A 26,703-nucleotide genomic window follows, 5' to 3' on the forward strand; every position below is an offset into this window, starting at 1 on the left:
GAGAGATATTAATTGGTATTGTTATAAAAATACAAACCAAACCATCAAGTATTCAAGGGAAAGCAGAAGATTATAAATAAGTGAAACTTGATCGCTTTTTTAGGTGTTTTCAATTTTGGGGTGGGAAGGTATACTACAGTGTCTGTACCTCGTGCAGCCTGCCAAGTCTTGGATAACTTTCCATGCAGCCAACACACAGCATCACTGATCCATATCAGGCTACAGTTCCCAGTTGTCAAGAGTTCCAAAAAGAAGCGGTGGACTTCTGAAAGGCCGACCAGGAACAAAACTGGGAAGCACTGAAGAAGAGTGTGGTGACAATACCAGCCTGGCGTAACTCTGTAAATAAGACCTACCAGCACTTCTGTGGTGCTATCTACAAAGCAGCTTGCAGAGCCATCCCACACAGTTGCCACCCAGTCTACATCCCCTCTCTTGATGAGGAGAGCACTGCCTTGCTCGAGCAGTATGAGGCATCTGGTGACTCAGATGTCACTGACTATCTGATCGAATCATTGGACACTGCTTGCCAAGCCAGATAGGAGGAGGCGTCCGAAAGGATGAGATTTACCCACTCCAGCCACAAATGTTGGAGTCTGCTCCAACGCCTTGGAGCAGCTCAGCAGTCACCTGCACTCTGCCAATCCTCAGTGACACCCAACCAGGTAGCTGGACACCTACTTAAAGTGGCCAGAGCACCTTTGGAGAAACAGATGTAAAGACAAGTGAGGAACGAACGGCATATGTTTAAACATGTACACCAGATCAGAAGCTGCCCAGAACCATTCAGGGTAACAGAGCTGGAACAGACACAAATGTACAGCATCAAATGTGGAACAGCTGCGGGCTATGACAACATATCTCCAGAATTCCTGAAAAATGTTGGCCCCCGTGTTTGGCTTTGGCTTGTGAAATTCTTCACCAGGGTCATCAGTGAAGGTAGGCTACCAAAGATATGGCACACCACAAGAGTCATTGGCCTCCTAAATCCTGGAAAGCACCGAAGTCAAGCATCAAGCTACAGTCCCATATCATTACTGTCGGTGTGCTTCAAGGCACTGGAGCACTTGGTCCTACAGTGCATATCATCCGACGTGGAGAGAATTTTCAGCCCTTACCAAGCTGGCTTTTGCCGAGGCCATAGCACATGTGACCGAATACTCACACTGACCACATTTGTTGAAAATGGCTTTCGGAGAAACCCGAAAACAGGCACTGTTTTCATCAATCTAACAGTGGCGTACAATACGGTATGGCACACTGGCCTGCTTGTGAAGGTATCATGGGTCCTGCTACCTTGGGACACAGGTATCATAGAACTGTTCCTCTGTGATAGGCAGTTCAGAGTCCATATGCGGGAGAAGACAAGTGCTTGGAGACGACAGAGCAATGGGTTACCCCAGGACTCTGTACTTTCTTCAACCCTGTTCAACCTTTACATTAATCACCTGCCAACAACGGAGTCATGAAAGTTCATTTACGCAGACGACATCTGTTGCAGTATCCGGGCCTGGATGTTTCATGAGCTTGATGCCACTTTAAACTGGGACATGATAAAGTTAGCTGACTACTGTAAGAGTTGGCACCTCCAGCCAAGCATCATAAAAACGGTCTCCAGTTTGTTCTATCTTCATAATGCGAGTGCAACCCGAGAACTGAATGTTTATCTGAATGGTAAGAACGTGAAGCATGAAGTAGAACTGGTCTATCTAGGTGTGACCTTAGACCGCACACTGAGTTACCATGCCCACCTGAAGAAGACAGCAGCTAAAGTTAAGACGCGCAACAATCTTAGCAAACTGGCAGGTTCATCATAGGGTGCTCATGCTCCAACTTTGCGGATGCCAGCTCTTGCCACCTCATATTCGGTCGTGGAGTACTGCATACCAGTTTGGAGTCGATCGTCACACACCAAACTGGTGGATATGCAGTTACATGCCGCCATGCATATAATCTCCAGCACCCTGTGTCTGACTCCACTCCTATGGCTTCCAGTTCTGAACAATATTGCTCCTCCTCATATCAGACAAGAGGTTGCCACTGGCAAGTTACTGGACAAGGTATGCACCAATTCAAGCCTGCCACTGCAAAATGACCTGTTTAAACCACCAGCTGCACGTTTTGTGGTCACGTCGCCCATTATGGTCTTATCTGCCACGCCAGGATGTTAGGGTGGAAACACTCTGGTGAGAGGAATGGATATCTGCTATAATCCCCAACTAGTCCCTCATTGCCAACCTCACAATTTGCCCACCTGAGCTTAGGGTCCCTGCCTCGTTGCCAATGGTCCCTGTTGAACAGGTTCCAGACTGGGCAAGGTCTCTGTACAGCCAACGAGTATCGATGCGGCCTTCGTGACAGCCCTTTGTGCAGCTGCAACTCCACACAGACAATGATGCACATTGTTGATGAAAGCCTGCTGACTAGGTTCAGTGGTGGCCTAGAGGAACTGCATCACACCACTGAAGATGCCATCGCTTAGCTAGACGACTATGCACACGTTAAATAAATTAATGCACCTCATTCCCCAGACCTGGACTCATGTGATTACATCAGAATCTCAAATTTGATTTTAAACAAATCTATTTCTTGCCCTCATGTTTGCAGAGAAAAGCTTGAAAATATGAAGCAAGTGAATATGAAGTAGTTAAACTGAAACAACAGTTTTGAGAGGTGTGAACTGCTCCAAAATAGGGTATTAGCTCCAGGACCTACTGATCTCAGGAGTCCTGCACTGCCCCAATGGAGGGTTTTGTGTGTGGCAGGAGGAGAAGAATGCGGCAGATCTAGTCCGTCCATCCATGAGGATACATCCCAGGTGCTGGGAAAATATTAGGAGGTCCTGCTACCACTCCTGAGGAGGAAAAGGAAGTTCCAGATTAGTATCCCAACACTATGGAATGGAAGGAGGGCTTCTGTATCTTCAGTTGTCAGCAGGGGGAGGGCAGTTATTCAGAGACAGGGCACCAAGGGTGGAGCTCTGAGTCATTCCCTAAAACATCAGATTGTCTTTATCCAGACCTGATCTTACATAGCTCCACATCTAAAAAGGACCTTCAAACTCAATGTAATTAAGAATGTGATGAGGACAGGGTAAAACAAATCACATGTAGTTATTGAAACAAGAGATGCCAAGTTTCTTTTGCAGAGAAAATATCAGTGTGGGAATCAATATAAATTCTCCAGTCCACAAAAACTATCTTGGGATACTATTAAAACACAGCTATCAAGAACCAGACAGTAAAGAAATAGTGGATTGTTTCTGAAATTATTTTTGATAATCATTGATTGCTCTTGAAATGCTCAGTGAGTTCCTTTGATAGGTTTTTTTTTTCTTTTTTGCAACAAAGCTTTTTATGTACTTGTTTAGATAATAAAACTAAAAGAGAAAAATGTGCTTCCATTATTTAATAAAAATACCTTACTAAAGAGCTCCATTTAGAACATTTTACTCTTGGCAATGCACTGCTTTCATTTAAATCTATGAGAATGGCACATGTGCATCTGAGGGCAGATTTTAACCCACAGGAGAGAATTTTTCAGCAGTTAAGCTCAGAAATTTAAAGCTTTGGGTTGCCAATTGAAACTAGGTCCTTGAAAACAAATAATAGGAGAGATGGATGAAACTTTGGAAAAAGAGAGGCAAATGAATGGTTACTGAAGGCAGAACATGAGAGTCATCTGGGCTAATTCAAAAGCTAGTGGAAGTCAATGAAAAGTTCAGGCTCACAGAGCAGAGAAATGAGCAAATAAGAGGATTTTAGAAGCAGAGAGAGACATTCTGGAAGTGGAGAGAAAAAATAGCCTTTCACAGAGGATGTTCCGAAAATCAAGGTCACAGAGCTTCACTGTCGGATCCATAGATTTTAATTCAAGAATGGACCATTATAACTATCTAGTTTGGTATCTTCCTGGATCTGGCCCAATGACTAGTGGTTGAACTAGAACGTATGTTTCATAAAAATGTCCAATCACGATTTAAAAAGTCCAAGAGATGGAGAATTTATCACATCCCTTGGTAATCTGTTCCAATGTTAATTGCTGTCAGTGTTTAAAATTTTGCATCTTGTTTCCAGTTTTAACTTCATTGACTTCAGCTTACAGCCATTGGGTCTTGTTATGCATTTGTCTGCTAATTTAAAGAGCCCCATAGCATCAAATATTATCTCCCTTTGTAGGTACTTTTAGAAAAATCTCCTTGTACTTCTCATCAACAAACTAAGTAAAGTAAGCATCTATTGTCTTTCATTGTAAGGTGTTTTCCAAAGCACATATATTCTTATAGTTCTTCTGTAAACATTCTCCAATTTTTCAAGTGTCCTTTTTAATATAAGGACACCTGAACTCGACATAGTATTCCAACAGTGGTTTCATTGGTGCCATATACAGTTTCAATATCACTTCCTCATTCCTGCACAATATTCCCCTGTTTATACATCTAAGGATCACATTAGCCATTTGTCACAGCATTACACTGGAAATTTATGTTCAGCTGATTGACAATAACCTCAAGTTCTATTCAGAGTCACTACTTACCATAATATAGTCCTCCATCCTGTAAACAAACCCATGGATATTTTTCTGCCACAGTGAGACAGACTAGATTTATTTTTAATGAATTTAATAAAATCAATTACAATAATATGTATTATCTTATAGTTAGCAATGAGAAAAAAATAGTCTATTCCTTCTAGATTATCAGAGTTTGCTTTAAACAAAATACTAATCCTTGAAATCATTTCAAGTCTTTCCCATGCCATCCTCTTTTTTGTCCATTTTCAAAGCCCCTAGGTATCCAAAACTCCTAACCATCTTATCCAACTACTGTTGAAAAACCACACCCCAAAACCAGAAAAATAACATGGAAGAGAAAATACATATTTGATCATAAAGAGGGATAATAAATTCCTATATTTAAAGCTTAAGTCTGTCACTAACTGATGGGGATACACATATTTTTCCTATGGGTAAATTATCCCATAGCTGTCTACTATGTGATTTGTAAAAGTAACATATAACTGGTACTGGCCACAATCAGAGCCTGTATACTGAGGTAGATGGCTCACTAGTTTGACAGCAATTCCTATCTTCCAGAGAAAACAGTATGTATGAGCTAATTAGTATTCCAGTTTATAAACTGATGTGCCAAAAATCTAAGAAGAAATAGGGGTAAGTTAATAAGAGTCCCCCTGAGACTCCACCAGTGATCAGGCATTGTGCTGTTTGAAGTAGCCCAGCAAATTAGAAACAGAGTCAGTGTCCCAAAACAGGAAAGCTTTCTCTTCATGGGGGCCATGAATTTAGCAGGGGATAGCACAGCTACCATTATATTGTCATGCTGAAAAGCTTCAAGTGTTGTGAGCTTTTTCCTCCTCTTCTGGGTAACTGGACGGAGACCAAGGTCATATTTTTTCTCCCAGTCCTTAAAATGTCTCCCTCTGCTTTTATCTCTTCAATCAGAATATTCCCATCTGCATTTTTCTGCTTTGACATAACTGAAATTCTTCAGCAGTAGTCTGTATCTAGAAAATCATTTGGAAAGTCCAGCCCCAAATCAGTGGGCATTTTTTGTTCCACAAAATCAACTATTTCTTTGCTAAAAACTTCACTTGATATATTTGCTCTTGACCAGGTTTCAGTTGCTCAAGTCTGAAACAGTTGCTTGAAGAAAATGTCTGCAGTTCCAGGCAGGGTCTGCCTTAGGAAAAATGGCGCTCTGGGCGAACCTGTATTTTGGCACCCCTGGCATAACAGTTGCCAACTTTCACACGTAAAATAAGCACCCCGACTTTCACAATAAGCCAAAAATCAAGTTAATCCCATTTCAAAATAAGGCCAGAACAAGCCAAACCCTAAGAACCCCAACACTTTATGTGACTAGATCCCCCTGGTGGGCCATCTGGGACTGTGGTGGGCCTGCTGTGCACCCCTGACTCTCTCCCCTCTTGCCCATGGTTACTGGGAGCTGATGAAAAAAAAAAACAAACAACAAGCTGCAACAAGCAGCAAGTTACATGCCAAACAAAAAACAAGCTACAAGCCAAAAACTAGCCAACAAGCAATTCACAAGCCAATTAAGCCAAAACCAAGCCCAATTTCTGCATTTTTTTTTGTGGGTTTGGCATGTCTGGCCCCAGGCCCTCACTGCCTCCCTGGCCTCCCCATACATCCCTTCTGTCTCCTGCTGCCTTCCCCACATTGTGCCTGGGCCCTGATGCCTCCCCTGCCCCTCCCCCGCCCCCCATTGGCCTGAGTTTCTTTCCATAGCCTCTCATCCCAGGCATGCCCTGCTCCTTGCCTCTTGACCAAGACACCCTCCCTGACCACGGTGCCCCCTGATCTCTGGCAGATTGGCATTGCTCCTGTTTTTCAACCCCAGACTAAACAATTCTCCATACCTTCTATTTTATTTTCTAAATCACAGATTTTGATCCCTGTAAACCTCACATTTTGTTCCACTGATGTCAAAAGTCTTACATGTTGTACCACTTTGCTTTAAAGTTTCCATTAACTCATGTATCTCCCATGTGTTAGGCCCTAGTTTGTGCAGCAGGAGAGGGTAATTCAGCCCTCTTTCTGCTATGATCTCTGTTCACTTTTTTTCAAAGGGTTTTCATCTTTTCCTTTTTTCCTTTCCCAGGCTGTCACTTACTATTAAATTCTATAGGCTCATACAGTAATTTTTATAGGATTCTGCTACATGTCTACAGAACACAACTGATTTCAGCTGTACTAAATTTAAGCAGACTCTCATTTTACATCTTTGCCAAATTCTTTTCTTTTCTTAAGTCCTCATTGATCTCAAAATGAAACTGACAGAAGTTGACTTCCCCCAAACAGAATGTAGACCTTTGTTTCTGGAATCAACATGCTGCCCCCCACCCCCACCCCATGCTCCTGTAGTCCTACAAAGAGATTCAGGCAGGTGGATCCCCATTGACTTCAAAGAGTTACTGTGCAGACTCAAGAGATCTAGTTGCAGATCAGCATACTGTCATTGAAATGAATGGAGCTATGCCAGCCAACACAAGTGAGAATGTAGTCTGCTGAATCTACTCCTAAGGGCCATTCCCTAAAATGTGTATGTTCAGCAGTGTATTTAGATTATTCATATCGTAATTCACTGGTGCACAACTTCATAAATATGTAAGGCCATCTCACGTTAGGCAATAGTTAAAAGCTAAATTCATCTGTATCTGCAATATTTCTGTTTGTGTATTTGTCCACAGAGATAACAATAATCAGCATTCCCATGAAACAATGCTCTTGAACTACAAATTTTAATGGGTGTGAAAAGAAACTGGTGAATAATGCCTAAAAGAGTGTCCAAATACAGCCAAATCTTTTCACAGAGAACTTATTTTTAGTTCTTTTCACAGAGAACTTATTTTTGCACGCATGCTCTATGTTCAATGTGAACATAGAGCATGCGTGCAAAACGTTTACAGTGCAGCCATGTGCAGGCACAAGTCAATTTGCAATGATTCATTGCTGAGGGGTTTGTGTTTTTTTAACTCATTGCTGAGTGTGGGGGTTTTTTTTATTTTATTTTATTTCCTGAACTCAGTCCCACCACCAAACTGTAATTTCCCAAACTACATCTGGAGTCTGGCTGATTTAGGAACAGCACTGATTAGCTACCTGAAAGCAAGTCCCATCCCACACCTGCTGATTAGAAACAAGTAACCTCAGCCTATGAACTCTTGTTCATGTGACTAATAGAATTACAATGAATGCAATGGCCTTATTTATGTAAGTAAGTGTTTGCAGTAAGGATCCCCAAATGTCTATGGTTCTGTGTACAAAGATGATGCTAAAGGAGGATTTAATGAAGAGAGATGCAATATGAGAGGATGGTGGTGGGTTAGACAGGACATAAAGGCACATATCCAGGGAGGATGTAGACTCTTTTCTCCTTGGTAGGAAAACATGTGCTGTAAAAGCTCTCATGAGGAAAATAAAAACAAAATAAATGAAAATAAAAATAAAAATAAAGAAGCTAAAGATGTTTAAAGAACAGGAGTACTTGTGGCACCTTAGAGACTAACAAATTTATTTGAGCATAAGCTTTTGTGAGCTACAGCTCACTTACATCCAATGAAGTGAGCTATAGCTCACGAAAGCTTATGCTCAAATAAATGTGTTAGTCTCTAAGGTGCCACAAGTACTCCTTTTCTTTTTATGAATACAGACTAACACAGCTGCTACTCTAAAGATGTTTAGAGATTAATCACAAAACATTGAATATGTTGATGGTTATCTGTCCTGCCATCAAAACAAAGGACAGATATTTTGAAATATTTTAAGGTAGTCAACAGTGCTTTGGAGTACAAGTTGGTCATTTGAATGGCTAACCTTTTCTAAGAAGATTGTTTTTAAATTATATTCATGTCACAGCTTTGTATGACTGAACTGTTTTCTCTGAAGTGGCTGGGTGGCTTTAAAAACACGTGAAATGGCTTGCCTTAGATATTGCCATCTTTTTTTAGTTAAGTGGTACAAATTAATAATTCCTTTGTGTGAGGTAAAGCCTCATTGCAATGCTGTTCCTGTGACTGGAGTAAGTCACAGTTCTGCACCCTGAGTGCAGACATTTGCAGTTCATCAGGGCTGTGCCAATTGTGGGAAATGCTCACTTCACTAGTCAGGGTGTGTCTTTGATGAGTCTGGAGATGATGGGGAAATGCCCTTTGCCTCCTGGGAAGAATTGGAAGGGGGATCCCAAGCGAGAGCAGCTGGGGCATTGCTATGTGTGATTCCTCTGGTTCCCCCTTCCTCTCCCTTCAGTATGTGCTTATGGAGGAGGAGGAGGAGGTGATTGTTGCTTCTTTCTTGTTCCCTCCCTGTTTCCCTCTCCACATGCTGCTAGGAAGGTTCAGCCAGGGTATCTCACATGGTGGGAGGGGCTCCATTACCTGGATACCCACTCCTGCTGCCATTGGACTGTGGGGCCATGATCAGGGCACATTGCCTGGGTGGCTATAGCTTGCTCTTGCTGCTGAGTGGTCATTTGGGGCTTTGTTCCAGTCTGATTTTTACCCACCCTTATCTAGTATGTCTGTTATTATACTGATGGAGCAAGTTTGAATGCCAAAGTTTGTTTGGGTCTGGAAGGATTTTTTTCCCCATGTGGCAAAATTGGCAAACTTCTGTGTGGGTTTTTTTCACTATACTAAACAGGTATTTAATCTGTACTGTTTACAAGGACAAAACTCCATGTAGCAAACATGGAAATAAAATGGGCTGTATGGAAATTGCTTTGCTAAAACCTAATTAAAAGGTTTTGTGATACAGGTGGACATTTTGGTTCAGATCCTCAGCTGGTGTATGTCGATATGGCTCCATTAGCATCACGAGATCGACACCAGTGTCCAATCTACAACGGATGGAGATATGTCCTTTCTGTTACAAAGCAGAGGTAAATACACATTTATTAAAACACACAGTTTAGACCATTCCCTTTCGGTAATCATCTAAATCTAGAAATAGGTGTAAGGAAAATAAAACTAATTTAAAAACATGAGTCAAAGAGTGTAAATGGTAATTAATGCTGACTCAACAGTAATAACTTTAAGTAGCTTTTCCTGTAGCTTGTTTACAGCTTTATTGGAGAGTATTTGTTAACCTCACCACTGGCTTTGCCCACTTTTGGGTCATGCAGATGTTTTGCAGTTGGAAACAATTTCCCCCTGTTTTTTTCTGCAAATATGTTCTCCTAGATCTCTGTGCAGTGTAGTGGGAGAGGAGAATAAAGGCCAGAGTCTTTCATTATTTCAGGGTCTAAATCTATTGGACCATATGGTCCCTACTGAAGTGGAGAGCATATTTTAGTAAACTGCTGTGAGATGGCACCACAGTCTGAATGATGGTATCTCAACTTTGATGCACACTGAACCAAATGTCTGGGGTAATATTAAAGGAATCACCTAAGAGAGACTGAATAAGTGAAGAGACTCTGATGCTGGTCATTTTAGACCAGGTCAGTCTAGAGACTATTCAGATCAATTTGCTTGTGTATTAGTATAGATAAAAGTAATTTTTCAAATGTATTACGGTATATTTGGTGTTTAACTTCATGAAAACTAATGGGATGGTGTGTGCATTGTTTTTATTTATCCATGTCCTGTTACATTTACATTGTAAATGCCCCATAACTAAAAAAACTCAGACAATAAAGAATCCTGGTGAAATGCAAATTAAGAACTTTAACAGAAAAGTGCTAATTTCAAAGTAAGTGGCCATTGTGTGTGATGACCGGAGGTCAAAGACTCAAAGCGCATCTGTCACTCATTGTCATCAAAAGAAAAGCCCACCTGGTAGAGAGACTGTCAGCTTTCTTTTTTGTCAGAAGAAGCTCTATGTATGGATGCACGGAAAGATCCTTCTGGCCTGTTTGGACCCTTACAGGGAAGTGTACCAGAATCAAAACAGAGACCCCAGAGACAATCTAGGTTTCCTGAAAAGACTTTTGGGAAACTGGAAGCTCTTACATCTTACACTGCCACCATTTGGAATTACAAACTGTTAATATATTTTACCTACAGTGTATATATATACTGTTAATAACATCTGTTAATATATTTTACTTGCTTTAACCTCTTAATAACTCTCATTTCCTTTTCTTAGCTAATAAACCTTCAGTTAGTTTAGTATAGAATTGACTGCTAGCATTGTCTTTGATGTAAGATGTGACCAATTGATCTGGGATAGGTGACTGGTCTCTTGTGACATGGAGCACCCTGATGTGGTGTGATTTTTGGTTTACTTGACCTTTTATCATAAAGTTAAGTCTGTCTGGGTGGCAAGATAGTCTGGAGAGTCTAAGAGGACTGTCAGTGACTCCATGGCAAGAGTGGTATAGTGATCCAGGAGTTCACTTGTGTTACTGGTTGGGTGAAATCTAATTACAGAACACACCACCAGTGTGGGGTATCTACCTTGTTTTCTGACAGTGTGCCCTGAGGTAGGCACACACAGTGTTGAGCCACTCCAGGCACCGTGGCAGAGACATCTGACTGACTGGACATTCCTAAAGTAGGGAGTGGTTTTGAGCTTATAAATAAGAAGACTGCAGTGGGGTCTCTTTCCCTCTCTCATCTGCCATCCAGATGCTTTGTGATGCAACATAACATTCCATATGATCTGCATATCATTATGGATTTGCATACACTGGGAAAATGAACTGAACATTACAAATTGGGTGAGTGTATGTACAACAAGAAGGCTCAAAATTCCCTATGACTCCTCACTTAATAGTTGACGGTCTAAGGGTACGTTTATGTTTGAGCTGGGAGGTGTGATTCCCAACTCACATGAATATACCCATTCTAGCTCTGCTCCAGATAATGTGCTAAAAATATCTCTGTTGCATAGGGGGGTGCTCTGGCTAGCTGCCTGTGTACAAACCCACCTGGGCCCCCTGGATACATACTCAAGATGCAAACCCAAGACAACACCCATGTTTCCCCAGCTACTCTGCTATTTTTTTTGCATGCTAGCTGCAGAAGAGCTAGTATGGATACATTCAAACAAGCTGTGAATAACACCTCCCAGTTCAAATGTATCTGTACCGCCAGTGTGTCATCCCATAGGTCAGGTTGCCTCTCTTTTCAAATTACCAAATTTTGATAAAATATTAATAAAAGGGCTGAGTCCTACAAGCCTTACTTCAATAGAACTATTTGCATGAGTAATGGTGGCAGGACTAGTGCAAAATGTATGCACTGGAATGTATTTACAATTTGATTAACGAGACTCCTTCTCCTTTGTTTCTGAAGATTGTTTTTATTTTTATTGTGGATATGCTGTTTTGCTACTTCTCTGTTATGGACAACATTTCTGTAATTTTAGCAACTAAGATCTGAAGTTCAATCATACTCCATTGAAGTCATTTTTATTTTTTTCTATTGACTTCCATGAATGTTGTATCAGGCCTTAAATGATGAATGCTCTGCTACATGCAATTATTGTCTCATAGCTTCCCCCTAAGAGCTAAAAACTTACATATTTGTAACTTCTGTATTCTCTCCTGTTGTATTTACCTCTGGATTTTGAGACACATCTGAGAAGGTGCTGCATTATGACACAGATGATCAAAATGTTTTCTCCTAAATGCATTTTGAAAAATTACTATTTTTGCTTCATTTCTGACGCACTAGTGTGATTTATTTTTCATGTAAAGATTTTCAGTGCACTAACAAATCTGAGATACTTTCAATATGCTGTCTACTTTATTTTGTGTTGCCTGTGTTCTCTGTACTTCCATGTCTTCTACAGGCAGTAGAGTCATGCCATGACAAAGAGATATCTAACTTTCAGTGAAATATAGTGAATGTTTAAAACTACTCAGTGGTAGAAAAATAGCTGTTTAGACATTTCAGTATGCTTCTTGGCAAAATAACTTTTTTTAAAGGAACTTTTGAAAAATGTTCAGCTTTTACAATTCCTTAGAGGCTGAACAATAAACTACATATAAAACACTTTTCAGCTCCTAGGAAGAAAATTGCTTTAAAATATATTAAATGTTTATCTTTGTTTGACAGAGTTAATAATATTTTAGGGATATGCAAAAATAGCTTTCCCACAATTTTTGATCCCCATCAGTATTTTGTAATGGATTTTCGTTTCACATTTTTGATGTGGTGTTTACAAAGTGAGACAGGCAAATAGCATTTTTTCCCAAGTTTTGTCAATGCACTTCACTGTTATCAGAATTCAGTCTAGTGTGACCCCAGATGGTTATTGTTCTCAAGGAGTGATATCTGAAGTTTTACAGGGTTTGACAGTGTTTCAGATGGAAGACACGTGTCTTGGAAGGGTTGGCATTCAGGAGCCATGTGCAATAGTATTCTCCAAGGACACGCAGGGAGCCATTTAGAATGTGCTCAAATCCTTCTGACTGCATGGCAATGAAAAATCTTTGGCATAAATGATTCTTTGCACATTGGGAAATTCTGGTTGGTCATTTGTGTAGGCATTAAGCAACAAGGGTGCTAGTGCTGATCCTTGGGGAAACATATTCCATGGAATCTCTCATCAACTTTTCTGAACATTCATCTTGACAAAGAAACATTGATTCTAGAGCAGGGAGATCTGGGCATCTTGATGTTTCTCAGAATTCTTGCTAGTTTCACTAGGAGTGCATGACAGTTGTGAGTGTCATAAGTGTCAACAGCCCCTGACATCCAAAGAGTACACCAAGAAGCTTAAAAAAATGGAACCCCAGGAACTGTGTACTCCAAAAACTGGCGAATTTAAAATGGGGAGCAAACCCTAAAACACTCTGAGCAACCAGTCTCATCCTGTAATGCTCATCTGTGGAATAATCCGCCCTGTATAATCACAATTGAGCCATGCATACAAAATTGATACTGAACTCAATCAATCCTGTAGGATCAGCACAATCCTTTGAAACCAACTCCAGCATTGTCCTTATACTACCTAGCTGGGATTGCCCCATCATCAGAGGGGCAGGATGCCCTCAATAACAGGGAGAGACAAAATAAGATGTTCATGGCATGGCCAGACTTCACCACCCTAGACACTGAAATCCAGAAAGAGCTTTTCCTCTGAAAATACCTTACCCCAAAATACAATGGTGGAAGTCATACAGTAAAAAATAAAAAAAATTGTGGGAAATGCAGATGACCCTGAAGAACTTGGCTCCTTCAGAACAACTCCCTCTAGGCACTGACCTCAAGAAAAAACACTGCTATACTCTAAATTGAGGGAGAGTTGGTGTAGCAAAGACTTGTGATAACATAACCAAAGGGAAGCAGAATGAACCCAAATATGAATGTGGAGAGGTTAGACAAACCTTTGCCCAATGTAGTGCCCCATCAATATCCTGTACCCGTGAGAAACTATTTGAAATATGTGACAACACTAAGTCCTGACTGTGGTTTTGCAATAACTAGTTATGGTGATGATCTGCAACTTCTTTGTTTAATCTGGGTGTATGTTTACATATGGGGGATTTGTAATGCACAAAAATGGAAAGTAGGATGAGCACATCAAACTAATTTTGCTCATGGAAGAGGTGAAAGGCCAATACATGAAGTAACTGAATTACAAGGACTGTTTCCATCAGGTTATAAAGTGCTATATTCTGCAACAAATCATCCTAAAATGACAGATTTCTAAAAGAAAATGCACTGCCTTTTATTTACCAGGTTTCAGAGTAGCAGCCGTGTTAGTCTGTATTCGCAAAAAGGAAAGGAGTACTTGTGGCACCTTACAGACTAACCAATTTATTTGAGCATAAGCTTTCGTGAGCTACAGCTCACTTCATCGGATGCATTCAATGGAAAATACAGTGAGGAGATTTATATACACACAGAACATGAAAAAATGGGTGTTTATCATGCACACTGTAAGGAGAGTGATCACTGAAGATGAGCTATTACCAGCAGGAGGGGGGGAGGGGGCGAGAAAAACTTTTGTAGTGATAATCAAGGTGGGCCATTTCCAGCAGTTAACAAGAACGTCTGAGGAACGGTGGGGTGGGGGGGGGCAATGGGAGCTGCGGAAGTGGTGTGGACTTCAGGGACGTGCTGGCTGACACTTCACGCAGCTCCCATTGGCCGGGAATGGCGAACTGCAGCTACTGGGAGCTGTGGGGGGTTGTGCCTGCAGACGGTCAACGTAAACAAAATGTCTCGTGGCCCGCCAGCAGTTTACCCTGATGGGCCGTGTGCTGAAGATTGCTGACCCCTGATCTAGACCTTTAAATAGAAATGAATAGTCTTTGACTGTAACACAATTCAAAGACTGTTTGGTTAATCATTTGCATTTTCTTTCTTTCATATATCAGACAGTTCAGTACATAGTCTTTGTGGATTTTTATATTGACATTTATTGAAGTGTTCTGATTGCTGCATAGATATTATCTAAAACATTCTGATTTTTAGAAGAACAAGCATAACTAAAACTCAATTTTAAACCCTCAGGAAATCCCGAAGATAAAACAATTTCTTTGGCATAAGCGCAATAACACCAAACCAGCCCTTCTGCTATTTATACCATCACTCATTTCAGCTATAGCAATAAAATTTTGATTAACTGTAGCCCTAGAAACCCACCTACATCTCCCCAGATAGAGCTACCCACAGATGCAAATAGATCACATATAGTCCCAAAAATCACAAATTATAATGAGCAACACTGAATATATTTTGTGTCGTTACTTTGTCCCACTTATGTCTTCTCTTTGGTCCTTAGGTTTCTCCTTTATGTCCATGCCACCACAGTCCTTACAAGACTCTTCTGGGACAGGATCCCTTTGTCTGTGTCCTTTTGACTGAAACATCTGATTAGTGCTAAGATGTAAAGTGCTTGTTGGGGGTCACATTCTGCATTAATTTATATTACATACAACCCCACTTAAATTCAGAGCTGGATGAGGCATAAATCAGTACACAATGTGGTCCTAATTTTTTCCCAAGTAACAAAAATTTTATTGAAAGTCCATTTTTTCTTTTTCTGCATGCATAGTTCCTTTTCCTTTTCTTTCTACACGTTATCTTCAGTGACCTGTGACCAGAGTCAAAAGTTATAGCAGCAGTCACACATGTCAGCCTCAATTATTCACTCTATGAATATGTATCTGCTGTTTAATTTTCATTAAACTTTTGCCTACGTCAATGTATTTTTCTGAATGAATGAGCCTTGCCTTTCCAGATTGATTATTCACAAATCATGCTTATAACTTACTACTGCTAATAATGGTTAGCAATGAGTACAATAAAGTATCAGGATACACTTCCTTATGCTTGTTATACCCATCAAAGCAGGAACTGGGAAACCCAAGCCCCTAGAAATGGTGTCCCTCACCTGTCATCTATATTACATCCTGATGGCAGTATTGTCCATCCATTTCATTCATCAACAGGATGCTACTAAAGGAAAGTAGATGATGTAGCTATGTACCTGGAGAATGACCTCTAGGAAAGTTTGTGAGGGCTATCTCTAAATATGCAGCATCATCTTAACACAAAATGAGGGTCTCTCTAAATGAGATGGATGAGGGGGTAAATCCAGATCCCTCTAGATGTACGCCAGTTGGGTCTTTGTCTCATATTCATCCTCCTTTTGGGCCTTTGCAGGTTGGGAGGCTTCTTCTAACTTCCCTAAATGAGCTCCACTCCCACAGGCAGAACCCCAAGATCTCAGTCACCTGCAAGGATGGGGGAAAGGTTCTACCTTCTTTTATCCTTGCTAAGGAAACTATGCGGTTATCTGCACACACTAGCTTAACTAAAGGTTGTTTTAAAATTGGTTTAAGCCTTTGATACACTCAATTTTTGTATTTGTTAATTAGGGATGTGATTTTTTACCAATACAGTTATATCAGGATAATCACTAATGTGGACTCAATTGTACCAGTTGTGACAAAGTTTCTGCTCTGCCTTAGTGGGTCTTGAGCTTATTGGTGGATTTGCTCACCTTGGAGCTTCACAGCAGCCCTCAGCTTGGCCGTTTTTCTGAATTCACAGTCCAGGTCGACTCCTCCTGTGTCTGACCAGGAGTTGGGGAGGATTTGGGGGAACCCGGGCCCGCCCTCTACTCCAGGTTCCAGCCCAGGGCCCTGTGGATTGCAGCTGTCTAGAGTGCCTCCTGGAACAGCTGTGCAACAGCTACAACTCCCTGGGCTACTTCCCCATGGCCTCCTCCCAACACCTTCTTTATCCTCACAAGAGGACCTTCCTCCTAGTGTCCAGTAATGCTTGTAAACCTCAATCCTCCAACAGTCCACGTTCTCACTCTCAGCTCCTAATGCCTCTTCCTCCTAGCTCCTCACATGCACACCACAAACTGAAGTGAGCTCCTTTTTAAAACCCAGGTGCCCTGATTAGCCTGCCTTAATTGAGTCTAGCATCTTCTTGATTGGCTGCAGGTGTTCTAATCAGCCTGTCCTAATTGTCTCCAGGGGTTCCTGATTGTTCTGGAACCGTCCCTGTTAGGAAACGGAACGTCTTTTGCTTGCTCCTCAGCTATCTGCTTTCTATTCTTTCCTAAAGCCCCCTGGCCCGGATTTTTCTTACTTTTTGCACCTGCCTTAGTCCCCCCCGACCGGGCCAGACGCTTTTTTGATTTTTCTTTTCATTTTTTGTGCTTTTTTTCCGTCTACGTCCTTCGCCGGCCATCCCCCCCCACGCCTGCTTTCAGGCGCAGCTATTTGCCTCAGCTGAGCCCCCGGAGGAGGGGGGGGAAGATTGCCGATTTTGCTGTCCGGAGGGGGGAGTGGAAACCCCCAGACCCAGCCGTTTTGCCAGTAGCTCGGACCTTACAACATTCTTAACATACTGGAGGACTTGGAACACAGCCAACACAGCCGGAGACGGAGATTTCATCAGACAGAAGAAATAATATAAATCATTGTGACGAAGGCCGTAAGATTGAGTAACTTTCTGAATTATACTCTCGTGGGGGGGAGTTTGACTGTGACTATTTGCGTTTGTGGCGGCACAGGGGGTGTGGCGTGGAGACCCCCACCCCCGATCCATCGGTGCCCCTACCCCCCCATCGTTATTACAACTGTCACGGCCCCCCCGCAGTCTGTCCCTGCTGGCAATCTGCCATCTCCCTTCGGATCCAGCTGTTTGCTTTGAACTTTGCCTTCCGGACCGGACCTAACAACCGACCAACCGAGACTCTTTGGACAAACGTGTGTGGGTCTGCACCCCCCCCCCGGATTGCTTATCCCACAACTTGCCCCTTTTACTGGACCCCGATTTTGTTCCCCCCCTTCTCCCAGCCCCCCTCCCTCGGCATTTTTTCCCTTCCCGTCCGCAGCCAGCGGAAGGAGGGGCTGTTCTGCCTTCTCCCCTCCCCCCTTCTCCTTCCGGTGTCTCCCTGTCTCTCCCTGCTCACAATGGCGGGGAACGAGAGGGGCGAGACTGCTTTAATAAAATTAGTTGTCCCTTCTCCACCACCACCCCTGCCCAACCCCCAAGGTCCCCCCCTACTACTATTGTTAAGGTACTTGCCACCCCCCCTGCTGGGGCACCGGTAGCAGGAGGCACCAGGGTGATTGCTGCTGCTGCTGCACCCACCACCCCCCCAGATTCTAGGAAACCCCCCCGGTTCGCCAGAAGGGCCAGGGCGGGTGGAAAGGAAAGGGCCCCGCTAAAACCACTGAGCCCTCCATGGCAGGGGCTGCCCCCACCGCTGCGGCCTCGTCATCAACCGTGGCGCCCCTCCCAGCGTTTCCCTCCACCAGCTCTGCGATTGTCCCTCCCCCGGCCCCCAGGACGTATGCCCGGGCAGCAGCGGGCTCCCCGCTGCCTGCCGCCTCGTCATCTCGCCCCCCCCCCCGCCTCCGCCACCATCACCAGTGGCCGAGGCCCTTTCCCCGCCTTGACCAGGAAGCACGGCGTCCGTTGCCTCCTGGTGCCCACCTCGCCCCACGTGGAGACATACGTGCAGGCGTTGGCGAAGGTGGTAGGACCCACGGCTATTGTGGCGGCCTCCAAGATGTATGGGAAGGTCGTTTTCTTCTTAGCCTCGGAGGATGCCGCCCAGGAGGCGGTGGAGAGGGGCCTGACGGTAGGGGGGGTGTTTGTCCCCCTAGAACCGTTAGAAGACCTGGGCGTTCGCCTCGTCCTTACCTCCGTTCCTCCCTTCTTACCCAATGCTGCCCTGTTACCCACTCTTTCCACCCTGGGGAAACTTGTTTCTGTCATCAGCCCTCTCCCGTTGGGCTGCAAGGACCCCACCCTCCGTCACATTTTTTCGTTCCGCCGGCAAGTGCAGCTTCTACCACCGGCAGGGGCGCGTGACGGAGAGGCGCTTGAGGGGTCCTTTCTAGTCCCCTACGAGGGAGCCCGCTATCGGGTCTTTTATTCTACCGGAGAGGCCCGGTGCTACCTCTGCCGCTCAGCAGGGCATGTCCGCAGAGACTGCCCTTTGGCTCGGGGGGGAGGGGCACCCGAAACCCCCGAGACCTGGCAGGACATCGGCCCCATCGCTGCCGACGCCCCTGGCTGCCCAGTACCTGAAACCAACCCTCCTCCTATTCGACCCATCGCTGCTCCCGTCCGGGTCCAAGAGATACCTTCCCTACAATGCCCGGGCGAGCAAGGGGTTTCCACCCTTGCTAGTACCAACCCAATAGAGCCCATGGAGGAGGGTGTGGCAAGGATATTATCGGGTATAAGAGAGGGCCCTCCCCAAGGAGAAGCCCCCGCCCCTCATGTTGCCCCACCGCTACCTCCCCGAACCCCTAAACCATCGCCTCCGCCCCCCGACACGACCCCTGCTAACCAACCCCCAGATGATGCTATGGAGGGCTGGACCCTAGTCCAGGGGAAGCGAGGCAAGCGGAAGGCTCGAGCTCCGCTGCATCCACCCGACGCGGAAGCCCCCTGGAAGACCAGGAAAGGAGGCACTGCTATCGAGCCTCCCGCCACGGCCGCGAGCGAGATCCATCCGCCGGTGTCGGGAGGGGAAGACGGACTGGCATTGGAGGGCAGAATCCCCCCTCCACGGGAAACCCTCCCCTCCGAGACTTCTGAGGACACCCCTTCTGCCCGGACGCTACCCGAACCCCCCGCGGACCCCGAGGCGGCCGTTGAGGCGGGCCTTAGAGGAGAGGCCCCCGGGGTGGCAGGAGTTGGCCTCTCCTCCGTGTATGCGGAGATTGAGGCCCTAGATTTGACCCCGGTCACCCAGGGAGGGGATGATTTGCTGCCGGCTGACCTCGAGCTGGGCAGCCTTACCCCAGCCTCCCTTTCCCCATGCTCCCTCCCCCTTTTTGCCTTCCCGGGTGAGCACCCTGCGGAAGGCGGTCCACCACCTGATGCCGTGACCGCTAAAACCACCATGGAGCCAGCACCTAGCATTATCGGGAGCCCCTCCCCTTCCCCCTTAACCCTTGACTCTGCTCAGGAGGCACTTTCCTTTAGCTGCTCGCCTCCTGCACTCCCGAGGACCCGTCCCTCTGCGGAGCGTGCCGGGAGAAGCGGGAGGAGCTCCGGGCACTTGAGGACCACCGGGCCCGAGGCGCCTTCGTTCGATCCCGCATCCGCCTCCTTCGGGAGATGGACCGCGGCTCCCGCTTCTTCTATGCCCTGGAGAAAACGAGGGAGGGCAAGAAACACGTCACCTGCCTTCTTGTGGAAGACGGCACCCCCCTCACGGGTCCGGAGGAGATGTGTGGGAGGGCCCGTGACTTCTACACAAGCCTTTTCTCCCCGGACCCGACCGATCCTGACGCTTGCGAGGTGCTCTGGGAGGAACTCCCCACGGTCAGCGTGGGCGACCGAGACTGACTAGAGCTGCCTCTCACCCTGGCCGAGTTCTCGGAAGCCCTCCGTCGCATGCCCACCAATAAATCTCCGGGCATGGATGGGCTGACCGTGGAGTTTTACCGCGCGTTCTGGGACATTCTCGGCCCAGACCTAGTCACCGTCTGGACTGAGTCCTTGCAGAGCGGGGTCCTCCCTCTGTCATGCAGGCGAGCGGTGCTCGCTTTGCTGCCGAAGAAGGGGGACCTCCGCGATCTACGAAACTGGCGTCCCGTCTCACTCCTTAGCACGGATTACAAAATCGTAGCGAAAGCAATCTCGCTGCGGCTAGGGTCCGTGATGGTGGACGTGGTCCACCCAGACCAGACCTATACTGTCCCGGGTCGCAGCATTTTTGACAACCTCTTTCTCGTCCGAGACATTTTGGAACTCGGGCGGAGAGATGGTCTATCGTTGGCCCTCCTGTCTCTTGATCAGGAGAAGGCGTTCGATAGAGTAGACCATGGGTACCTCCTGAGCACTCTGCAGGCATTTGGATTTGGACCTCAGTTTGTGAGTTTTCTCCGGGTGCTGTATGCCTCCGCGGAGTGTTTGGTTAGGCTCAACTGGACCCTGACTGAACCGGTCAGCTTCGGGCGAGGAGTGCGGCAGGGGTGCCCCCTCTCGGGCCAGTTGTATGCTCTGGCAATCGAGCCTTTCCTCTGTCTCCTCCGCAGGAGGATGACAGGGTTGGTGCTGCGGGAGCCGGAGCTGCGGCTGGTCCTGTCGGCGTACGCCGATGACGTACTCCTCGTGGTCCAGGACCCGGGCGACTTGGCGCGAGTGGAGGCATGCCAAGCCATCTATTCGGCAGCCTCCTCCGCCCGAGTCAACTGGGTCAAGAGCTCTGGCTTGGCGGTGGGGGACTGGCGGCAGGTGAGCTCCCTCCCACCCGCACTTCAGACCATCCGGTGGAGTGCGGGTCCACTGCTCTATCTCGGCGTTTACCTTTCCGCCACGCATCCTTCCCCGCCGGAGAACTGGCAAAATTTAGAGGGCGGGGTGATAGAGCGGATCCGGAGATGGACGAGGCTTCTCCGATGTCTCTCCCTCCAAGGGAGAGCACTTGTGCTTAACCAACTAGTCCTGTCCACGCTCTGGTACCGGCTCAGCACCCTGGCCCCGGCCCCGGGTTTCCTGACCCACCTCCGGAGATTGATTCTAGAGTTCTTCTGGTCAGGAATGCACTGGGCCCCTGTTGGAGTTCTTCATCTACCCCTGAAGGAAGGAGGGCAGGGCCTGAAGTGTCTGTACACTCAGGTCCGCGTTTTCCGCCTCCAGGCCCTGCAGAGGCTCTTTTATAGTGCAAGTAGTTCGGCATGGAGCATACTGGCGCACGCCTTCCTGCGCCGTTTCCAAGGGCTTCGATATGACCGGCAGCTCTTTTATCTTTCTCCGAGGGGTTTTCCGCGAGACCTCTCCGGGCTGCCGGCCTTCTACCAGGACCTCCTCCGGACCTGGAAATTATTTCTAACAACCAGGTCTGTGGCGGCCACCGTGGGGGCAGATCTCCTCACGGAGCCCCTGCTACACAACCCCCAGCTCTGTGTGCAGGTGGCGGAGTCCCGCTCGGTGCGCCAGAGGTTGGTCCTGGCGGAAGTTACGAGGGTCGGAGACCTCCTGGACTACGACCGGAGAGACTGGCTGGATCCCCTGATGCTCGCTCGGCGCATGGGGCTCTCCAGCCTCCGTAACCCCCGGCGCGTACTTCAGGAGGTGAAGGCCGCCTTGACCCCCGCTGCTCGGGCTTATGTTAGCCGAGCCTTGTGCGAGGGCGCACCCCGCCCATCCCTTACCCCAGGCCCGCCGGACCTTTCCATCGGGCCCCCACCCCGTAGATCCCAACACACCCCTCACCCTTTCACTGCAAGCCGGCTGCACGAACTGCAGCCGGTTAGCTTTCAAATTGCTTCACGGAAATACTTATATACACTTACGCTTCACATCCTTCATGCCCACACCCTGGTGTCTCGCCCCGATACAAAGTGGCGGGATCTCCTGCCACCTTTGGAGGGTGAGCAACCTCGGTGGGCCAGCCTGTATTCCACCCTGGTCCCAAGGCCCGTCGGGGACATCAGTTGGCGGCTCCTTCACGGAGCTGTGAGCACGGGCGTGTTTTTGACACGGTTTACCCCCATTCCGGACACTTGTCCTTTTTGTAATGTGAGGGAAACCCTGGCGCACGTGTATTTAGAGTGTGCCAGATTGCAGCCCCTTTTTTGGCTCCTCACAAATATTTTATTACGCTTCTGGCTTCATTTTTCCCCCACCTTTTTATCTATACATTTCCCATTCGTGGCCCCACAAAGTCGCGGGATCTTCTGGTCAACCTCCTCCTAGCTTTGGCTAAAACAGCCATTTATAAAACCAGAGAGAGGAGGTTGGCCCATGAAGCGTCCTGCGATTGTGAGGCCATTTTTCGATCCTCAGTACACTCACGTATCCGGGCGGAGTTCCTCTGGGCGGCGTCCACCGACTCCCTTGAAGCCTTCGAGGAGCGGTGGGCGCTGTCTGGGGTTCTCTGCTCGGTGACCCCGTCCGGTTCCCTCCGTCTGACCCTTTGATTGAGGGGAAGAGCGAGAGACGCCAGCCCCAGCCGTTGCCGCTGTGGATACCATCATTCCTGTCATCTAGGAGGGGTCCTATAATACATGGGTGTCTACCCCCCCCCTCCCTAAACTGCCCACCCCGCAGCCGTGCCCATCTTACCAGGCACTCTCAGGAGGGGGAGGATCGGTGACACTGGGCGCGGCACTGGGTAACTCGAGGGGGTGGAAGACCACGAGTGTCGAGGAAGCCCCCCCACTCTAGGCCACCAGGTAACTCAGGAGGGTGGAAGACCACGAGTGTCGAGGAAGCCCCCCCGCTCTAGGCCACCAGGTAACTCAGGAGGGTGGAAGACCACGAGTGTCGAGGAAGCCCCCCCGCTCTGGGCCCAGGCTAGCCTGAACACTTCTCCCTCCTGAAAGCTGCTGTGTTATACCTTCTGATTGCGTTGTTTTGTTGCATAGTTGTTTTGTTTCCTTTGGTAATTCTGTAAGCGTTACCAATAAACTTTCTTTCTGTTTCAAAAAAAACAAAACAAAAAGAAACCGTCCCTGTTCCCTTACCCAGGGAAAATGGACCTCCTTCGCTTGCTGCTACTCTATTTGCGTTCTATGCTTTCCTAAAGCCCCTTGGCCTGGATTTTTCTTACTTTTTGACCTTGCTTAGTTCCCCCCATGACCGGGCCAGACGCTTTATTTGTTTTGTTTTGTGGTTTTTTTGCTGTTTTTTTGCTGCCGTTCGAGTGCTGGTTGGTTGCCAGCTTGCTGCCACCCCCCACCCCACGCCTGCTCTTGGACGCCGCTTTTGCCCCAGCTGAAATCCCCGGAGGAGGGGGGGAGGACTGCCGACCCGCTACCCAGAGGAGGGGAGTGGAAGCCCCCAGACCCAGCTGTTTTGCTGTTATTTCTAAACCCATGCCGAGCTAAGAAGATTCTTCTTATCTCTGCAACATTCTTGGTCTGCTGAAAGCCTCATTACAAAGCCGGAAGGGAAGATAGCTGACAGAAAAAAATCACCCAGGGAAGCTACGAACCATTGCGGAGGGGGCCGTAAGACTGAGTAACTTTTGAATTGTATTCTCGTGTGGGGAGAGTTTGACTGTGTTTCAATTGCGTTTGTGGGGGCACAGGGGGTGTGGCACGGAGCTGCCCCCCCGATCCATCGGTCCCCCCCCAACATTACTACGACAGTCACGGCCCCCCCGCCGTCCATCCCTGCTGGCAACTTGCCATCTGCCTTTGGATTCAGCTGTTTGCTTTGAATTTTGCTGCTTGGACCAAACACAACAGCCGACCAAACGAGACTCTTTGGCCAAACGTGCGTGGGTCCATGTTCCGCCCTCCCCGGACTGTTTACCCCACAGATTGCCCCTATTACCGGACCCTAACTCCTGTTTTCCTCCCCCATCCAGTCCGACCCATTTCGCACCACCACCCCCGCCTGCAGCCCAGCAGGGAGGAGTGGTTAATCTGCTTCTCCCTCCCCCCTCCTCCTTCTGGTGTATCCCCGTCTCTCCCTGCTCACAATGGCGGGGAATGAGAGGGGTGAGGCCCCTCTAACAACCTCAGTTGCCTCTCCCCCAACTACCCCCCTGCCCAACCCCCCAGCCCTCCCCCCCACCACTGCTGTCAAAACATCTGCCACCGCCCCCGCTGGGGCATCGGCGGTAGGAGACACCGGGGCGACTACTGCCGCTGCTACATCCACCGCCCCCCAGATTCTAGAACCCCACCCCCAGTTGGCCGGAAAGGCCAGGGTGTGAAGAAAGGAAAGGCCCCGCTAAAACCACCAGGCCCTCCATGGCTGGGGCTGCCCCCACTGCTGTGGCCTCATCATCGACCATGGTGTCCCTTCCCGCTGTTCCCTCCACCAGCTCTGCGAGCGTTCCTCCCCCGGCCCCCAGGACACATGCCCAGGTGGTGGCAGCCCCCCCCGTGTCTGCCACCTCGTCATCTCGCCCACCCACCGCCTCCGCTACCATCAATAGCGGCCGGGGCCCCTTTCCCACCATGACCAGGAAGCACGGCGTCCGTTGTCTCCTGGTCCCTGCCTCGCCCCACGTGGAGACATATGTGCAGGCGTTGGCGAGGGTGGTAGGACTCACGGCTATCGTGGCGGCCTCCAAAATGTACGGGAAGGTCGTCTTTTTCTTAGCATCGGAGGCTGCCGCCCAGGAGGCGGTAGAGAAGGGTCTGGCGGTGGAGGGGTGTTTGTCCCCCTGGAGCCGCTAGAGGACCTGGGCGTTCGCCTAGTCCTCACCTCCGTCCCTCCCTTTCTACCCAGTGCCGCCCTGTTATCCACTCTCTCCACCCTGGCGAAACTTGTTTCTGTCATCAGCCCTCTCCCGTTGGGCTGCAAGGACCCCACCCTCCGTCACGTCCTCTCATTCCGCCGGCAAGTGCAGCTTCTACCGCCGGCGGTGGCGCATGACGGAGAGGCCCTCGAGGGGTCCTTCCTAGTCCCCTACCAGGGAGCCCACTATCGGGTCTTTTACTCCACGGGAGAAGCCCGGTGCTACCTTTGCCGCTCAGCGGGGCATGTCGAAAGAGACTGCCCTTTGACCCAGCGGGGAGGGGCACCCAAGACTCCCGAGACCCGGCAGGACGTCGGCTCCGTCATTGCTGATGCCCCTGGCTGCCCGGCACCTGACATCACCTCTCCTCCTGCTCGATCCACCGCTGCTCCCGTCCAGGCCCAAGAGACACCTCCCCTACAACGCCCAGACGAGCAAGCGAGTCCCACCCTTCCTATCAACAATCCAACAACTCCAGAGCCTATGGAGGAGGGTGCAGCAAAGATATTACTGGGTATAGGAGAGGGCCCGCGCCAAGGAGAACCCCCCGCCCCTCATGCTGCCTCACAGTTACCCCCCCGAACCCGTGAACCATCGCCTCTGCCCCCTGACACGACCCCTGCTAACCAACCCCCAGACGACGCTATGGCGGGCTGGACCCTAGTCCAGGGGAAGCGAGGCAAGTGGAAGGCTTGAGCTCCGCTGTACCCATCCGATGCGGAGGCCCCCCGGAAGACCAGGAAGGGAAGCACTGATACTGAGCCTTCCGCTATGCCCACGAATCAGATCCATCTGCCGGTGTCGGGAGGGGAAGATAGAATGGCATTGGAAGGTAGAATCTCCCCTCCATGGGAGACCCGCCCCTCCGAGACCCCTGAGGAAGCCCCTTCTACCCGGATACCACCCGAACCCCCCGCGAACCCCGAAGCGACCGTTGAGGCGGGCCCCAGAGGAGAGGCCCCCGGGGTAGCACAAGATGACTTCTCTTCCATGTATGAGGAGATTGAGTCCGTAGGTTTGACCCCGGTCACCCAGGGAGAGGATGATCTACTGCCGGCTGGCCTCGATCTGGGCAACCTCACCCTAGTCCCCCTTTCCCCATGCTCCCTCCCCCTAACCGCATTCCCGGGCAGGCGCCCTACAGAAGGTGGTCCACCACCTGATGCAATGGCTGCCAAATCCATCACAGAGCCTGCACCTAGCATCACTGGGAGCCCCCTCCCCACCCCTCAACCCTCGAATCTGCTCAGGAGGCACCATTTTTCAGCTGCTTGCCTCCCGAAGCCCAGAGCCTTGCCTCTGCGCCCACCCCCACCCCGGTCCCTGCCCAATCCAACTTCTCCTGCAATGCTATTGCCACCCCTGGGGTTATTTCTTTTCCGTTTTTTGCGGATTCCCCCCAGGGAGCAGCCTTTGCATTTTCCTGCCGCGACCCATTAGGAGCTGCAATTTTCCCTCCGCTGTCCCCTTGTACCCCAAGGCTTGAGATGGACCTAATAACTTTAGCCTGTCAGGCGCCCCGTCGGTGGTCTGCACCCTGACTGCCCGCCTCAGCGGACCACGAGGCTGCACCAAGAG

The sequence above is a fragment of the Lepidochelys olivacea genome (assembly GCF_965140295.1).
Source record: "Lepidochelys olivacea isolate rLepOli2 genome assembly, chromosome: 1".
Classification (NCBI taxonomy): domain Eukaryota; kingdom Metazoa; phylum Chordata; order Testudines; family Cheloniidae; genus Lepidochelys; species Lepidochelys olivacea.